This window comes from Mustela erminea, chromosome 3 (assembly GCF_009829155.1).
Source record: "Mustela erminea isolate mMusErm1 chromosome 3, mMusErm1.Pri, whole genome shotgun sequence".
Lineage (NCBI taxonomy): Eukaryota > Metazoa > Chordata > Mammalia > Carnivora > Mustelidae > Mustela > Mustela erminea.
This window is the reverse complement of record NC_045616.1, coordinates 153,322,512-153,342,245: the sequence shown is the minus strand read 5'-3', so window position 1 is coordinate 153,342,245 and position 19,734 is coordinate 153,322,512. Positions and strand designations below refer to the sequence as shown.

General features: G+C 41.0%; 1 protein-coding gene and 1 pseudogene across 1 annotated transcript in view; one reads left to right on the top strand and one right to left on the bottom strand.

Moving 5' to 3' along the window:
- The window catches only part of DNAH5 (dynein axonemal heavy chain 5), a 264,535-nt gene that overhangs the window by 219,433 nt on the left and 25,368 nt on the right, over positions 1-19,734 (bottom strand). The window lies entirely within an intron of this gene.
- On the top strand, positions 1,915-16,177 carry LOC116585717 (annotated as a pseudogene).

The window sequence follows — 19,734 nt, the reverse complement described above, 5'->3', positions numbered from 1 at the left end:
ACAGCAAAAAATTAATTGTGATGTGCATAATTATCTTATGGAACAAAGAGAAAGATAAAATGCAGCCAATTAAGCTTAAACACAACCTCAATTTTAAGATGCACTCTGAAATCGCAGGTATTAGAATGTGAAATATGTACATCTCAGAATCGATGAAAAACCGTCAGTCCTGCCTTTGCTGAGGGAAGACAGTAAACAAACAATGCAATGATAAACCCATAATGATAAATAAGACATAATTATAGACTGTGAAACATGCCTTAGAAAAAGTAAAGACGGTTCAAGCTTCGGCGGGATCTGTATTCTAAATTACGACCACGTTGTGCTTAAATTCCATCCCTGAGTTATGGAGAGTCACCTACCGTGGGCTTTGCGGCTTTGTGTGTACAACCTATGCTATGTGGTGATGTAGGACAGTCCAAGCATTGAGGTCAGACAGACTTGGATTTAAGCCCCAGCTCTGTCCTCTTCCAGCAAGAGGACATCAAAGCTTTTGTTTCCCAAGCTGTAAAATAGGAAATAAACCCACCTGCCCAAGAAACGTGTGATGATTTAATTCTACATAAACTGCCTGGATGCTCAAAGGCACCTCATGGATGAAAAGTATGACTATATTCTTTAATTGCAAAAAGGCTAGAGCTACAATTAGTGATAACATCAAGATAGGGGAGAAATTCACAAGGAATTGAACGTAACCCACAGCGCTGCTTGAAAAATTTGGTCTTGATTTCTGAGTCGCTCCTAAGACAAGAATGGATCCAAGTTTTATCAGTTACCATCTACATATTTTTCTCAGATTTCCATCCCTAGGAATGTGTTACCAAGGTCAGCAGAACCAAATGCATTCATCAGTTTAACGGTCTTGTAAACAATGACACAGGGGGTAACATATAAGAAGGACAGATGCGTTCAGTGGGATGAGAAAGTACCATATTTTACCCATCCTGAGTTGCGCTCGTTATTGTATGGAAGCTGGGTGCATCTGATAGGCAGCCTTGTAGCTGCTGTTGATCGGCCACCATCATGACAGAGCTGTCATTACCAGAGTTTGTGCAAACTTGGCTGTCAGTCTGGGTGGTTCTGACGGGGCCACAGCAGCACTTCGATGCGAATAAACCACTGGAGACACATTTGAAGAAGGAATGCATGTCCTGGCTCTTTTCTGAAAATCTTCCACTGACACCTTCTGGGAAGATCAAGAAAACACCAGCATCCCAACTTACAGAATGAGTGACCATGGAGGGAAAGAATCCCAGAAGAGTCACACCCTGAATGGGAAGAAGTTTTAGAAATTTCTTCGCCAATTCATTCCCCTTATTTTTGTGTGGATGCACAAGAGAGATCTATGGTTTTTTGATCTGTGTTTAAGTAAGAGAGCTTTTTTCAATTAAATTAAAGTTCTAGAAAAGCAACGCATCCTAGTTTAATTGACAGCTGTTTTCCCATCTTACGGGTGAATGAAGCAGTGCTGTGTCTTGTATCTGATGTTGACTTAGATCAGATGAAAAACAATTTTCTGCTACCTAGTGATCAAAGAAAACCTCTTGAAGGGGCACTTGGGTGGCTCTGCCGTTAAGCGCCTGCCTTCGGCTCAGGTCGTGATCGCAGGATCCTGGGATCCTGCCCCCCACTGCAGCGGGCCTGCTTCTCCCTCTCCCACTCCCCCTGCTTGTGCTCCCTCCTCCCTCTCTCGCTCTATCTTTCTGTGTCAAATAAATAAATAAAATTCTAAAAAAAAAAAAATTTTAAAGGAAAGAAAAACTCTTGAAGAAGATAAGATTTAAGTCAAGCCTTGTGGAAGAGTGAAATTCAAATTGAAAGAGGTAGGGCCTAACATATGGAAAATATCACGAACAAAGCATAGAGGTCAGAACTCAAAAGAGAGCCTGTCCTGTGTTACAGTTGTGAGGAAACATGACTGACTCATCTCTGACAGGTATGTGGAGGCTGAACCGTGGGTGTCAACCTCAGGGGGCTGGCCTGACCCTGAGGCCTTAGGGAGTCACTGAAGAGTGTGTTGGTTAAAGCCCTATTTAGGAAGGTGATGGTAGAGCTGTATGTAGGAAGGACTGGGAAGGCAGAAGACTGAAGTCGGAACGCTGGGCATGAGGAAATTCAGGATTTAACAGAGGGGCAGAAGCAAGGGGTCACCCAAGCTCCTCAAAAAGCAAAAAACCCAGCTAAATAAAAAGAGGCAAGTCCTCCTGTCCCAGCCTTCATGTTGCTACCCCTGAGATATTTCTCAGAGAAATCCTGTCTGAAGAAGAAATGGGAAAAGACAAACGGAACTTGACAGTCAATGATGGTTTGAAGACCCAGGTGTCAAAGATGGGTTCTACTTTGTCAAGCATGGGTGGAGGGAAGAATCATAATAACTCTAACAGAAATGGGGAAATCTAGAGAAAGAACATTTTGGAGACTAGATGACTAAAAAAATATAACAAAGTTCTCATTCTTTACTTTTCTTATGGTTCTTTTCATCTTCAAAACATGAACCCTGTATCTGCAAGAGGAAACCATCAATACTTTTTTTCTTGATTCTATCATAATTTTAAAAATCACAGTAGATGAAAAAAACTCTTCATAAAAAGAAAATAAAAATATATTCATTTGATAATCATTTGAGCTGCCTCCTCTCAAAGATAAATGATCTTAAAAGTTTCAAAGGAAGTGGTCTGGGTTGTTGGTTTTGCCCCCTTTTTCATGGCTTGAAATTGTACAGCAAAACCTAAGAAAGATGCATAGGTTTACTGAAAGCCTCATCTGCCAAAGTTCAAAAGAGAGGAAGGGAGGAAAAGATCCTAGAGGAGGATTCAGAAAGCTGACCCATTTAGAGTCGGGCATACGAAAAGGAACATCCAGGTTCTGGAGGCAGAGCCTGGAGGAGGGAGGCTCTGTGCTGAGTGTCCCTTCCGTACGCCGTTCCATACAGAGCCTCTCAAGGAAAAGTGTAAGAATTAGGAACTTTCGGGACCAGAAGAGGGATATGCCAAAGGAAAGAGAATCTCAAGAACTTCCTTCTGCCTTTTCTTGTCTTTTCCTTGCTGACACTTCCACTTCACTCCTTAGGACTAGCGTTATCCTGGCTTTGGGAAGCCACACTTCTGATTGCGACTCCCACATGGGCGACACTGATAAACCAGCAGCCACACCAGTCGGAGTTTCCCCGTGAACAACAGGAGGTAAGTGGCCAGACGGTCTTGCAGGCTCCAGCTAGCTCCAAACAAAATGCATGGCCTAAGTGAGTGATCTCTGTCCCTGGGACCTCATGCACAGAGAACGCTTCAAGTTACTGGAATGTTATCTTCGTATGAATTCTTCATGTACAATCTTATAACAATGTCGTACAAAACACCGGAAAAATTCTGTTATCACCGGAATCGTATGAAATGAGTTTGATCACTTTAACACTGCAGTGCTAAACACATTCCCCGTAGGAATTTTTTTCCGTTCTAGATATCCAAAACTTGAACAAATGATGCTCCCTGGGCCATGGTACTAGTTCCTTGTGTATAAATGCTGCAGTGTTTTGAAAAAAATTCTTCTCCCAAACCTAAATGTAAGGCTCAGGAACTCTGAATGGACAGATGGAAATCAGGTTTTAGGCGCATATCATGGAGTTCCTTATCGTAAGACCTTCTAGCATCGGGGCTTTTGGGTTGGCTGCTTAGCATGGTTATAATTATTCATATTGAGCCTTTCTAGACCATATTGCCTAGCTCAGTTACACCAGTCAGTCCTCATTTAGGACCAAAACTTCCACATCATATCACATACAACTGAGAAAAATAATGCTTCTTTAATCAGGCTCTGTTTATGGTTATAATCTAAATGATAATCAACAGCTTGAGAATGATCCTTAATGACTTGTTTTTTCAGAAATTCAGGGTCCAAGCAAATAGAAGACCAGTATTAATTACAGAGATGTGAAAAGAACCCTTACTAATGTGATAATTCTTGCTTTGGGAAAACAGTAGACGCAGATGATATTTACTGTTACGTTACCTTTCAGTTGCTTTGGTTCAGCATAGGCGTCCGAAGGCATGAAGGCATCATCAGTTTTCCAAATATAAAACAACAAAAACTCCAACTCAGGGCCCCAGTTTTTTGGTTCTTATTTAGTATGTATTTAGGAGGAAACTGTATTTCATTACATAAGTCACTGCCCATACCCAGATCTGATCTCTAGCATCGAAGACATCTAGGAGCAATAAATAATACTGAGAAATTCCTCAACTCCCATCCGCCTGCTCCTGCTGACTCCACCAACAGGCACATACAATTCTGCAGGATTCCATGACTACAGCTGCAGAAATGAGGCCTTGGGGCCCAGGTCTCACTGGGGGGTCATTTTGAGGATATCTGCTATTTGTGCTTATTTTGGTTCAATAGGGAAAGAGAATGTAGAGAGTTAGGTTCACCAGCAAACATAAAAAACCTCATTTAATACTGCACTCAGTCCCTCTTTTGCTTTTCTCTTGTGCCAAAATATTGTAACATGGTAACCTCAAAATCCTGTTCTTTTTCTATAGAAATGTTTACGAGAAAAGTGAATCCAATGTCATTCAGTGTAAAATCAAGTCCTGATATTAGAAATTATTAGTTGATTGACTCTAGAGGCAACGAAGAATAACTCCAGCCCGGGATTTCAACCATCCTCCTGTCGGAAGCATGTTAATAACTGCCATGCAGAGGAACTTCCCAACTTGTGATAGCTTTACTTGGCAAACCCATTTACTCTGATTTTTATCATAAATATAAACCCATGAAAATAACCAAGACATATTTATAAATATGCTAACCAAAGGTTAGCAGCCACGACCATACCAAGGAGTCTGGCAGTAACATGAGATGCACTGACTTGTAAGACAAAAAAGCTTTGACTCCAAGAACGTGATCAAATACGGAAAATCCATGCAACTGAAACCAAGCAGTCATTTCTGGAAAGAATGTTTTGCCCCTCTTTGAAAAGCTTAAGAATGAACTTGGGGAGACACCAAAGGAAAATTTTCCAACCAGAGCCAAGAATATGATTTGATCACCTTGGAAAGAGAACAGTCGGCAGATCAGAGTTCCAACGGGAAACTGAGATGTTTTGTTTCTGGTCACCCCAGACCACCACTGCCAGCTCCTAGAGACCAGCAAAGGATCTGTCTTGTTGTAACTGGATCTGTGGGTCTCTATACTGTTTCATTCAGTGAAGGAAGAACAGTCCATTTATAACCTCACCCAGGAGCTAATTAGGTCTTCCATAGTTACAAATTAGTTACTCTGCTATCAACAAAGCAAAATGTATATTGCCAAGGAAAACAAAAATAACCCAACGTACTTACCTGTTACTATATTCTATACCTCATCATTCTTAAAGATCATGACATAATTTATAATAAAGATCATTACTACCTATAGATTTCACAAGGCAAATTTCAAACACTGGTGTTTCTTTCCACGTCAAAAATACTAAAATATCATTTTAGAGAATAAAAATAAAGTCTATTACTGCATATGTAAAGAATAAATTGGTTTTTATTGCTTGGTTTTATTGCTAACAAAACTCTGCAGACCAAACATTCTTTCAAAGTTTCTGTAAGGATGAGCCTCAGTGTTTACTTCTTACCAAAACCAGCACAACTTTCCTGACAGCAGAGATTAAAGGACCCAATTAATATTAACGTATATATGCATTTCTTATCATAAGTATATTTAACAATGCTTCATAATGCAACATCTAGTTTTTGCTTCTTAAAGTACTGCCAGATTCCTGATTTTCTATTATTAACTCTTCCACTAAAAACTGTCAACATCAGGTCTTGTACTTTCAAGTATCCAAATGAACTGGTAGAGTTAATTATATAAATCAATTTCCACAGATTGAAGTGAATTAGATTATCATGGGGACATAAATATACCAAGTATGAAAACACAAAGGCCAGGATAAGACAAGATTTTTTAAAACATAGCCCTTACCTGGTGATTTAGTATTTGACATGAAATTAATCTGAACAATTACTTTCTTGGGATTATTTTAACTTTCAAATATTATACCATCAAAAATGTGGGAAGTTTCCTGTTTCAAAAAGAACCAAAGGTAACAAAGAAAGACCCAAAGGATCAAATCTTGTGGTATAATTCCTTTTCTAGGTGGGAAGGATATTAATTCTATATTTTAGGTGTGATTTAAGAAGAAGTATTAAGTATTTTAAGGAAATGTTTTAGTAGAGCTCATTAATTTTACCAAAGCCACTGCCATTATATTTATTGAGCTTCTCTGATATGCCCAGCACAACGTTATTCAAATATAAGATACGAAGACTTTATAACCTAGCAAAAAACTTTATAACCTGACTTTATAACCTTAGTCAACAATAAAGTACTAAACTGTAAGGACCTATCAAGGCACATAAGAATCCAGGTGGATATATAAAGCTCATGAGCCAACACAATTAAAATATACCCTTAATATGCAACAAGATTTAAAACTTAAAACACTTTTCATAAAACTCAGTTTTGGAATTACTTTAAACCACTTTTAAAAATTTTGGACCAGGGCGCCTGGGTAGTTCAGTGGGTTAAGACTCTGTCTTCAGCTCAGGTCATGATCTCAGACTCCTGGGATCAAGCCCAATACCGGGCTCTCTGCTCAGCCTGCTTCCCCCTCTCTCTCTCTGCCTGTCTCTCTGCCTACTTGTGATCTCTCTCACTCTCTCTCTCTGTCAAATAAATAAATAAAATCTTTTAAAAAAAATAAAACAACAACAACAAAAAAAAACCTTCAGACCAATAGCACACAAAAAAATAAAGGGAAAAAATTAAAAAGCTGAAAAAAGTCTCTATATTTTCCTTTCATAACCTAAGAAAAAAAAGGAAATATGTTCCTGAGGGAAGTGTCCTGAAAGTGAGCTACAGCAGGCCAGGAACAAAATGCTTCCTCTCTGATTTTTTACTTTTTTCCTTCCCCTTTCCCAAAGTAAACGGTGAACATTTGAATCTGCTGCAATAGAACATTCTAGAACAGTGTCTCCCTGTTCCCTGCGAACCACCCCACAGCACTGTATCACTGCTACTTCCCGAACCAGCGCGGACATTCCACCTTCTACTTCCTGGTCACCCGCCTTCCCCCAGAACCTCCCCATGGGCTTCAGTCTCCCTCCATCCGTAAGGGAAAGCCTACAGGAAATTCATCTCCCAAGCAAATCTCACACAATCTCCTTCACATCATCACCAGTCTCTCTGCCATTCAGAGCATCAGTTTGAAACAAAGGAAGACCAAACCATCAACCCTGAGGCTAAGGCCAAGGGAGCCCAGCGCGATGGGGGCTGGGGGGGTGGTTCTCCGCCAAGCAGTAGAAGGAAGCAAACAGGAGTATGCGGTTGCCTATCACACAATAATAACAACTGGGGAAAAACAAAAGTTGAAGGGGTTAATTCACGGAGTGATCTAGAGCAATGGGAGAAAATCTATTGCTTCTCGAATCCAGGAAACACACAAAGCTCAAAACAGCAGTCTCCTCAGAGAAAATGTTAAGGTAATTACCACGGAAAGAACAATAGCTGAAGGCAATTTTTCTCCAAACTGTTATTCCCATTTGGGAATTACATTCCTCTCTCTCTCTCTCTCTTTAAAGAAAATTAATGAAATGGAAAACATTTTTAAATCACAGCAGTTTGTTCTGTGGAAAGTTTTCCAAATGGTAAGCATTTGCCTTAGAGTTCATTTTTCCCTAATTAGTTCTATCCAGCTCTTGTACAGATTAAAGCTTGTGAACCTCAGTTCAAAACTCTTATTTAAATATTAAAATTTTATTACAATATACAGGAAAAGGCGAGACCTATATTTATTCTAATATACGGAGGAAGAAAGGTCCTTGCCAAGAGCCTGTGACATTGAAAAAAAAGGCCTCAAGCTGCCTTCTGCCCTTCCCTGCAAACACCCGCTGGGACAAGGACTCTACTAGTCATCCACTCCTGCCAAGGGGGTACAAGTGTCTCAGAACACACTTCCCTCCTGTGAAGGACAAACTGCCATGCACGTGGCAAGAATCTATTCCCATGTCCTTTCCTCTGGGAAGTCTCAGAAGCTCCTTCTCTGAAATTCTACTGCTCATTCCCTAAATCGAATCATTTTCATCCTGAATAATGACATTTTAGAAATAAAATTTGTACTAGGATTTTTTTCAACAATACCTTTGAATAACTGGATTAGCACAGCATCTGACCCATAATAGGTATATATAGATAGACAGATATAGAGAAAGAGATAGAGATAGATATAGAGATATATTTATCTCTATCTCTCTATATCTATCTCTATCTCACAAGGGATCATTTTTTAAATCACTTACTCTATAACAAACTAAAATAATATTTTTTGTTAAGTAATACTTCTATTTCTTAATCTTCTTGAAGGTTTCCTTTTTCACACCATTTTTGTTCTCATTTTTGGTGTTGGTTTTCTTTTTTAATGTGTTGGTAACAGGTAGTGATCATGGAGTCTGGGGTGTGCTGTACAAGGAACCATTGGTGCGAGTGAAAGGCAAGTCCCACCCCTACGGCACATGTCAGCTTGTCTGGTCTGTGCCAGTAGTTGAATAGAGGACATACACTTGCTTGTTCTGAATTTCCATTTTCCTCTATTAGCCTAGACTGAAGCATGAGGGATACACCATGATCAACTTCCACATCTTTTTCTTGCATTGGAATAACAAGCGGGTGCTCTTCTTCATTATCATTTTACTGAGTGATTATCAGATGGGATAGAAGTGCAAACTGGAATTCTGTGAACTGAATTATTCATATGAATGAATTTCAGTATACAGAGCAGCCGCTTACCATCGCTCTTAGCGATCAGCTACGGTTGACAAACATTTCCTTACAGGGGACTGTTGTTGCAATATTATTTGCAGTGTGGGATGTCAAAATGGCAAAGCTCTACTATTAATAATGGATCTCCAGACTCACGGAGGGAGCACTGGGCCTGCAATCAACAGGCTTAGGTTTATCTGGCTTTTCTCTTTCCTTTTTAAAAAGAAATCCTCAGAATTCCAGTTACAAGACTTGGAGCACGTCAATCTTATGCCCTATAAAATCTTACGTCTGGAGGTTAATAAAATGAGATTAATCCGGAGATACTACATGTTGAGTTCTTTCCTTTTTTCCTTTCAAACACAATACATTAAATGATGCCCGTCTCCTCTATGGAAGAGGGTTCTGGAAACAGCTTACTAGGGATGGAGGTTAGCTGCCATCCAGTGGTTGGAAACAGAACTCACTCGCCAGAAGAGCAAAGGAAGTTTAAAGTGGGCGCGTGTCTCGTGACCACAAGGCACCAGTAACTTACATTTGCCATCCCATATTTACAAAAAAACAAGATGGGGAAATTGTCAAATGTTTTAAAGGGAGAGAAGCCAAAGTCTCCTCTTCTCTAATTCTAAAGCCATAAGAAACTTATCTCTACTCGTTTCCCTTTCAAAAATCCCCAATTTAGAAACTTCACCTACCTGTACAATATACATGAAACTAAATGATGAAATAATTAATAAAGATAAAATAGACCCCCACTGCATGAAAGATGGCACATCAGAGAGACAAAAAAATTTTATATCAATTTCTAAAGAAGAAAAACATGAAATATATCCATATAGTGATCCCAAGCCTGAAAGTTTCATAGCAAATTCACTTCGAATGATTTTTATCATTTTCTGTTATGTAAAATGTTAATATCATTCTCTCACTTGCTCCTTAATTTACCCTAATATGAACAATCCTAATACTTTTAATAGTTTTGGATTTATTATTATTATTAGTTTTATTTTTAAAATTTGTTATTATTGGGCGCCTGGGTGGCTCAGTTGGTTGAGCAACTGCCTTCGGCTCAGGTCACGGCCCCGGAGTCCCGGGATCGAGTCCCGCATCGGGCTCCCACCTCCATGGGGAGTCTGCTTCTCCCTCTGACCTTCTCGCCTCTCATGCTCTCTCTCACTGTCTCTATCTCAAATAAATAAATAAATAAATAATAAAATTTGTTATTATTAAAATAGTGCACATTTACTGTGGAAAATATAAGTGAAAGTAAAATATAAGAAAGTGAAAATAAATATCAATAAAACCTGAAGACTATTAACATATATTCTGCCAGTCTGTTTTCTATGAGAAATGTCCCACGTCTCCCATTCTCTTATAAAAATTAATTCAAAAATATGTATCTATATGTATTTTTTAAAACTTTAAAAAATTTTTCAGTAAGTTATTAGAAAAAAGTATTCCCTAAAAATTATACCCTTTGGTTCTCATGAGAAATATATTTATCTTTGCCTACATGATAGGTGGAAAATGATAAGCCACTGTAACCTCATTGCTAATATAACTTGCAAATCTTTAGCAATAATAAGGCTGAACAAAATATTTATTAGACATTTGGTGAGGGGAGGGGCTGTATGTATGTGAATTTCCAGTTCTATCTCTTCCTATTTTTCTCCTGGTAATTTTCTTTCAGTTGATTTGTAATTGCTCTTTCTAAGACTGGATATAGATACAGCACACGTACAGAAAATGAAGAGCAGCTTCACTGCTATCATATAAAGTAGAATTAAAGACTTGGACCAAGACAGACCCTTCATTTTTATAAAAGGTATAATCCGCTATGAGTATATAGTATCTATGCGTTTAAAAAAAAAAAAAGCTAACAAACAAAAAAACAGTATTCACATAAAATAAGCAAAGCCTGTTAGAGGCAACATTAACAGAAAAACAATAATAAAAGCGTGTTCTAAACAATGTGTTAATAGAAATATATTGAAATTTACAGTCCCCAAATAATACTATTCCTCCATAGTGCCACAGATGGTTAACAAAACTAATTAGATCAAGGAAACCTTAATACATTGTAAAGAACAAAAGTCACACAAGTCACAATCTCTTACAATAATGTTATATATTGCAAATTAATCATGAAGGAATTCTACGTCCCTTGACTACTTTAAGAAAAATTTTGGAACACTTGGCTGACTCAGCCAACAGAGCTTGCAACTCTTGATCTCAGGGCTGCAAGTTTGAGCGTCACACTGGGTATAGACATTACTTAAAAATGAAAAAATCTTTTTAAAAAACCAGTAGAAAAATCTCTTATAAATTACTACTGGATCCTTGCAGAACTCCAAACTGCAAATAACAAGCCATTTGGAATATAAACCCCACTAAAGACTCAAGAGGACTGATAAACATGAAAATTGAGAGGGACATATATGGATTCACTTCCAGGGTCTTGAGAAAGGTAGGTAGAGAGTGTTGGGGCGGGGGGGTGGGGAGGGCTAGTTAAGCTGAGTTGGCCAAACCACCCCTGAGGGGTTCTGACCCTTGAGGCTTTGAGTGCAAGTCTCTCAGGACCAGCTCAGCACCCAAGACGAGTCCTGGATCACCCCCAAGTGTGTGAGAGAAGGGATGGCACACAAAGACGGGTCCAGGGCAGAGAAGACAGGTGGGAACTGGAGGTGGCACAACCATCTAAGATCTCCTCAGTCATTCCGTACCTGGTTCCCAGGACCTCCCTCTGGAATTCTAGATGTGTTCCATCAAGGTTCTTCATTACCCTCTCCAAGAAGTGCATCCCAGATCTAGACTCAAACTACATCTCACTTGAGTATGAGGCTCAGAGTAGAAGAGAAAACAAGCGCCCAGGTGAAAAATCACCATCAGAATAGTAAAGGGACTTGTCCGAAGCCTGAAGACAAAGTGTCTCCCTGTTCACACACAGCATTGTAAGTCCTCTCTTAAAGTTGCTTCTCTCATTCTTTCTACTAATCCTTGACTCTCAACTTTGCCTGCCATCTGACTCACAACATACCTCCTCCAAGGAGGATGCCCTGATTGACACTGTCTCCTGGCCCTGAGTGTTCCTCTACACAGAAGTCAATCCTCAAAAGCTTCTGCACAGCAAAGGAAACAGTCAAGAAAACAAAGAGGCAACCCACAAAAGTCAATCCTTAGAATTTTCACTATTTGTTTATATTAGTTATCTGTTTATGTATTTGTTTTGAATTCAAAGCAGGTACCAATCTACGGATACTTTTATGTAAAAGACAAGCATCAGAATTACTGTGTGTAAACTGAGTTTCAGAAGTCAGATTATATTTTCTCATTTATACTTCATAATTTTGGTTTTACACAGAAAAAATATGACTAGAAGAAATCATAAAAAGTGTTTTCATGGGACGCCTGGGTGGCTCGGTTAAGCTGCTGCCTTCGGCTCAGGTCTGGATCCCAGGGTCCTGGGACTGAGTCCCACATGGGGCTCCTTGCCCAGCAGGAAGCCTGCTTCTCTCGCCGCCTCTGCCTGCTTGTGTGTACCTCTCTCTCTCTCTCTCTGGCAAATAAATTAAAAAATCTTAAAAAAAAAAAAAAAAGTGTTTTCATCTCCTAGAAAACAATAAGCATCTAATAACACATTCAATATGTTCAGATTTTAATTTTAATATTGTAGAACTTTTTAAGGCTTTTTTTAAATTGTAAGAACAGAAAAGTATTTTTTAATTTTTTTAAAGATTTTATTTATTTATTTATTTGACAGACAGAGATCACAAGCAGGCAGAGAGGCAGGCAGAGAGAGAGGGAGGAAGCAGGCTCCCTGCTGAGCAGAGAGCCTGATGCAGGGCTCGATCCCAGAACTCTGAGATCATGACCTGAGCCGAAGGCAGAGGCTTTAACCCACTGAGCCCCCCAGGTGCCCCAGAAAAGCATTTTTTTAAAAGACTTTATTTATTTATTTGAGAAAAAGGGCACGTGCACAGGAAAGGGGTAGAAGGAGAGAATCTTGAAGCAGACTCCCTCCTGAGCTCGGAGCATGACGCCAGGCTGGTCCCATGACCCAGGAGATCATGACCTGAGCCAAAACTAAGAGTCAGAACTCAATCGACTGAGCCACCCAGTTGCCCCAAAGAATAGAAAAACACTTATAAACACAGGTATTAAAGAAAAACTGCTATGGACACTTGTCAGAAAGGGCAAAGCAGATGTTACTCAAGCTACTGCAGTTCAGAAGAGAGACTTCTGTATAGAACGGGGCCTAACTCCAAATCCAGCCTGGGCAGCTGGGGATCTATAGCCAACAGGCAGGGCTCAATGGGTAGAAAATTACTAAGAGGAACTTAATTAGAAATCAAGGGTAGGTACAGTGTCTCAGAAGGATTCTTGTAAAACCTGGGCTTGGCAGGCCCAAGGACAAAGCAAGTCAATGAGAGGGCTCGGAAGCCTGATGAACGAGCATCTGGTCAAGGAAGGAGTCCCTGTCACAGGTATGGGAGTTTAAGAATAAACAAGCAAATGAAAAACTGTCTCAGTCGTTGCTCAGCTGGACTCACAGCGAGAGACTTCTAGGGGTACATCCGTCTTCGGTGGTCAGGCTGTGGGAGCAGGGAACGCTCTCCACACCCAAGTGTTCTGCCATGTTGATGACTCAGCAACCTTCTCCCTCTCTTTGTTTCTAATGCTCCTGTTACCACTTGGCTCAACCAGAACTCCTGGTTGGAAACAACTAGAATCAACTCTAGACAACTGGAGAGTAATCATAAAACACAATGTATCATTTTTTTAAAAAGACCAATTCCTAAAAATAAATAAATTGAAAAAGAAGTGGCTCTATGTCTCAAGTCAGTGGCTTAACCACAAACAGAAGAATTTTTTTTTTTTTAGATTTTATTTATTTATTTGACACAGAGAGAGAGACAGCGAGGGAGGGAACACAAGCAGGGGGAGTGGGAGAGGGAGAAGCAGGCTCCCCGCTGAGCAGAGAGCCCCATCCAGAGCTCAATCCCAGCACCCTGGGATCACGACCTGAGCAGAAGGGATCTGCTTAAGGACTGAGCCACCCAGGTGCCTCAAACAGAAGAATTATTTTAAGCAACTCAAAATGCAGTAAAGTTTTTTTCATATCGGAGATATATCCTAAAGACTGAAAAAAAGGGCAAGTTGTTTTCAGCAATCATATTGTTGGTAATACTGGGATTATTATTTTTCATATGTAATGAATAATATATGTCCTACCATGTAGTACGATAAACAAAATAAGTAAGTTGGCTAATATCATTGGGAACTAGAATTTTCAGTATAAAATAAAAGGGATAAAAACATAAAAATCAAATAAGTAAAAACTGATTAATTTTGAATTAAAAATACCATTATGAACTCATGAAGTATTTTTCTCTTTTAAAAAGTCTGGGGCATTGCTTCCCAGCCTTTTGGCTAAGATCAAGTGTAGAAGTCTGGGGCACATGATCTCAGGGTTTTGAGTTCAAGCCCCACATTGGATGTAGAGACTGGTTAAAAATAAAATATTTTTTAAATATTTTCTATTTTCCTTGCTCTATCCAATGAAATGGAAACAAACTATGATCAGCTCAGTAGCAGTGAACACCCTTAAGCACCCAGATTATAGTGTCTAACTACATCTCCCATGAAATAGAACCAGAGCTCCTTAAGGAAGTCACTAATTCCTAGAGTAGGACAGGAAATGTACAAGATGGTCATGACTCATCTCCATACAGAAGGCAAGGAAGCAGTCAAAGACAAGTGGGATCATACCAAAGGACACAGGTGCCAACCTGAAGTGACTTTCATGGACCAAAGAGAAAATGTAAGCAATAAAAACAAAATGACTACAACAGATTTAAACAGAAAAATATATAATCAGCATGATTTCATGCTGATACTTAAAAAACAAAAACAAAAAATATTTTACTCACTTCTGGTGGTTGCAATGGGTACCAACCTACTTTAAAAACTGATAAAGGGAAAAAAAATCATTGTTCCTGCTTTTCCAGAGCAAACTGCATTTCACAGCCATCAGACAATTTATGAGAGTTGTTTTTAGAGAAGAATTCTTGTTTTATTTTTATTTTTTTTTTAAGTAGGCTATATGTCCAGCATGGAACCCAATGTGACCTCATCAGAGGTTGTGAGTTCCAGGAGCCCCTGGAGAAATCTTGTTTAATCCTTATGGCAAATTATCACTGAAAACAATTTAGTACTTTGTGGTTTATTTTTTTTTCAGTCTTTAAGATATATCTTAGATATGCACAAAAACTTTACTGCATTTTGAGTTGCTTAAAGTAATTCTTCTGTTTATGGTTAAAACCACTAACCTGAGACATAGTTAGAGCCACTTCTTTTTTCAATTTATTTCCCATTTTTAGGAACTCTTTTTAAAAAACTGATACTATTTTTTTTTTTTTAATGTTCAAACCAAAAAGGCATGGAGGGGCACCTGGGTGGCTCATTTGGTTGAGTGGATGATCTCACCTCGGGTCATGATCTTGGTGTGGAGAGATGGAGCCCCACCTTGGGCTCTGTGCTGGGCCGGTGGAGTCTGCTTAGGGTTTTCTCTCCCTTGCCATCTGCCCCTCCCCTGCCACCCCTGCTGATGTGCACATTCTCTTCTTCTGAAAAAAAAGCATGGGGGGCATGGAATGAATACGAAGAATATTGAGAAATTATTACTAGATGGGTATAATACAATAAATATGTTTTTTTAACCTTTATTTACCAAAGTTACATACTCAAAGTGCTAGGGTTGGGAGCTAAAGTGAGTTTGGCATTTTCCAGTGTCCAGGCCACAATGGCAGCCCTAGGAGCAGAGGTGGGGCAACCCCATTAGGTTACAGATGAAAGGGATTGGAGTTGGCTGGCCCTGCTTCTAGGGGCCCCGCTGGGAGTAATGGAGGCTTGGAGGAACCAGGATCTACACTGTGGAGGCTGTAGGGCCCTGGTGGATGAACTAGAGTGGGTAACTGCCCAAGAAGACCATTCAGATGGGCTCTTTCCAAATCAACCCAGATGATCACCATTCAGGGGTGGAGGTGCCCCATGCTCATGCAGAGGCCCATCTCACAGAGCTGCTGACTGGATGCAGGAGCACGGTGGTCAGACTGACCCCTCCACCCACTGCAAGAACTATGTCCATGGAGTGCACCAAAATGGAGAATCCAATGAACTGGACCTGGAGGCTATCTGGACAGATTCAGACATGTGGGGCACTCTCAAATCTGCCAGTGAGAGTACTGTGGAGGAACAGGACAGTGAACTCATTGAATTCTATTCCCAAGAGGCTGACGATGCGAAAGACAAACTTACTTGTAGCTGAACAGATGTATGGGCCCATGCCCTGGACATATCCCTCAATGAGCTATGAACCATTGGGGCCACCCAGACTGACAGGCTTGACGGGTCACCCCCAGCAGGGAGAGAGTGAGGCAATACCTTGCTATTATGTTTTTACTGAAATGAACAGAGAAATTATGAAATCAAAAGTAAGAGGAAGGGAGGGAGGAGGCTACATATTGATGTATCTGTGGGTGGGAAATTGTAATGTTTGGTATTTACTTTAAAATCCTCCAGCCATGGGGCACCGGGGTGGCTCAGTCGGTTGGGCGTTCCATTCTGGATTTAGGCTCAGGTCGTGATCTCAGGGTCGTGGGACCAAGCCCCATGTCAAACCCCCCACTCAGCTTGGACTCTCTTCCTCTAAGATTCTCTCTCTCTCCCTCTTCCTCTGCCTCTCCCCTTGCTCATTCTCTCTCTCTCTCTCTCTCTCACTTGCTCTCTCAAAATAAACAAAATAATTTTTTAAAAAAATCCTCCAGCCACAACAATGGAGAGGAATAAATAAAACCATTCTCCAAAACCATCAGAGCATGTGGTTAACTGTTGAGGTGGGTGATCAATAATACAGAGGTCTCATTAGATGATTCTACTTTCATGTATTCTTCAAATTTTCCATAATAAAAGCGAAGAATTTTTCAGGGGGTCATAGTGTTTGAAGCTACACACAGCCCAGTAGGATAAGGTCTGAGAAGAGTGGCAGCTTGCTGTGAGCACTGTGAACTGAGCAGCACCGCACTGTCTTGTTGCTCTGGGGCTCCAGGCTTTCTTCTCACTCCCGACCCCAAACCTGCTCCCTTGACGCCCCGTCAGCATCTGCTCTAGTAATACTACAATGCCGCAAACACACTGGGGGTTCCAATCTTGCTGTTTCATGAAAAATGCCCTGTACCTTTTCCACTTGGTGAGTTCCTGTTCTTTGCTTCCAGCTTGCTTGGGACTCATCCACCTCCACAGGAAAGCTTTCCCGGAAGTCACTCCTGGGTCTCCATCGCTACCTCCCTCCGTCCTCACACAGAGCCCAGCACAGTGTAATCACGTGTTCCCATGGCTCGTCTCCTCTCCGGGAATGAGCCCTTTAAGTATTTACTGTTGTGGGATATTAATATTTTACAACCTATACACTAACGAGAACTGGAACGGGAAAGCAGAGGGACTGACCCCAGAGGCTCCAGAAAGAAGGCCTGCCCAAACCCTGATCTGAGCCTAGTGAAACGGACTTTGGGCTTCTGACTACAAGACAGTGTGAAAATAAATTTGGGTTGTTTTCAGTCACCAAGTTTGTGCATTTGTTACAGCAGCAAGAGGAAACTAATAAGCAAGCAAGTCTTCAAGGGTGTTTGCTGGCATGTCATATTTATTTTATTTTATTTTATTTACTTATTTGACAGACAGAGATCACAAATAGGCAGAGAGGCACACAGAGAGAAGGAAGCAGGCTCCCTGCTGAGCAGAGAGCCCGATGCAGGGCTCCATCCCAGGACCCTGGGATCATGACCTGAGCCAAAGGCAGAGGCTTTAACCCACTGAGCCACCCAGGTGCCCCCAAGGCATGTCATATTTAAAATCAAACCCAACCGTTCAGGTTCCATGAGCAACGGTGCTCTCATGTGGTTGAGGACAGTTTGGGAGCTTTGGTATAAAGTATCTTCTCTGTGCTTCAGTGTCCTCCTTTGTAGAATGAGGTTGGGGGAGGGGAACACTAATTATAGTATCCAAACAAATCTTTTTAGAACACGGTTGGCCCAGAGCAATGCTGTATGTCTTACCCCAGCTTTCTCAGAGCCAGAGTCCTCAGGAGAACACAGTTGCAAGAGCCCACGACCACAGGCTCACCCACCCAGAGGGCACCAGGCACCTTCCCACTGGGGCGCCAGTGCCACCACCGTTTCCCCACCACTTCTGAGCCCGCCTGGCCAGGAGGAGACACATGGATGGCCCAGAAGCCAAGGTAAGCTGGCTTCGGCAGGTAGGACGCTTGCAGGGCATAGGACATCCCTATGGCAGGCTGCAGGGGGTTTTCCCAGGAGCTGGTGACCATCGGTGGAGTGGACCAACCCTCTGGAGTCCACAGGAGGGAGCAAATGGCAGGCATCCAAGAGGCAGAAGTGTAGGGACACGGAGGGTCTTGCTCACACACACACACAAAGAGAGCAGATGGCAGCCCCTAGCTCTGTGCCAGGCAATAGTCCTTAAATTGCTGGAAAACTGAAGAAGTTCGAGGATTCCAAGGGAGGGGACATGGTGGCCATGGCAACAATGGGGCCCTCGGGGATTCTGAGGCAGGGGTTACTTACATATGAAATGAAGGTACTCAGCCTTCCAGTAATTAGTATGGCTATACCTGCACGTGTTCGCTCATCTCCGCCTTACATAAAATTCTGGTTTGCTTACCGAAGTGGATATTGAAAACTGGCTCATTCAACACCCATGCCAATCCACTTCTAGTGTTTGTTTGCCGAATTTTTGTTGGGCTTTTCATATTTACTTCTTATTGAAATATATTTGACCTGTAATATTGAGTAAATTGAAGGTATATAACATGTTGATTTGATATATCTATATATGGTAATGATTGCCATTATAACAAAATTTGCACCTCTATCACATTAGATGATAATCGTTTCTTTTTAGCCTTTGGGATATTTTCAGTTTCTTAGCTAGTTTAGTGATTACAATACAGTATTTTTGTTGACATTCACTATCCTGCGCCTTAGATCTCTAGGGCTTATTCACCACTTGTTGCAAGTCTGTACATTTTTTTTAAGATTTTACTTATTTACTTGACAGAGATCACAAGTAGGCAGAGAAGCAGGTAGAGAGAGAGAGGAGGAAGCAGGCTCCCTGCTAAGCAGAGAGCCCAACTTGGGGCTCGAACCCAGGACCCCAGGATCATGACCTGAGACGAAGGCAGAGGCTTTAACCCACTCAGCCACCCAGGCGCCCGAGGTCTGTACCTTTAAACAATGTCTGTCCCATCCCCCCAACCCCAATCCCTAGTAACCATTTCACTCTTCGTTTCTATGACTTTCAACTTTTTTTAGATCCCACATCCCACGAGTGATATCATACAGTATTTGTTTTTCTCTGTCTGACTCCTCATTTAGTACAATGTCTTCAAGGTCCATCCCTGTTCTTGCAAATACCAGGACTTGCTTCTTTCTCAAGCTGAATAATATTCCATTGTATATCTATATATACCGTATCTTCTTGCTTTTTGCATTGTAGTAACCTGAAAGCTAAAAACTGCATTTCACAGAACCACTCTGCAGCTCTCTTCCAGCCAGAGGTCCATATGTAATGCAGGTTCTTCCATTCAGACAAACTTGTGGGAGATCTTGGACAGACTAAGCTTCCGGGCAAGGTACGGTGTGGGACATCTCTTTTGCTAGTGCAAATTAAGGCCAAGGTAGTAGTTTCTGGAGCCAGACTCAGGGTGGTGGCTCACTAATCAGGGAGAAGTCATTTTCCACAGTGGCCCAGGTCTATTGTATGGTTTTAGAAGATCAGCCTAGGTTTGTTTCATTCAAAATTTCTAATGATTCAGTCTGGTAGTTGTTCCTCTAAAAGAGTCCATCACACTTCAAA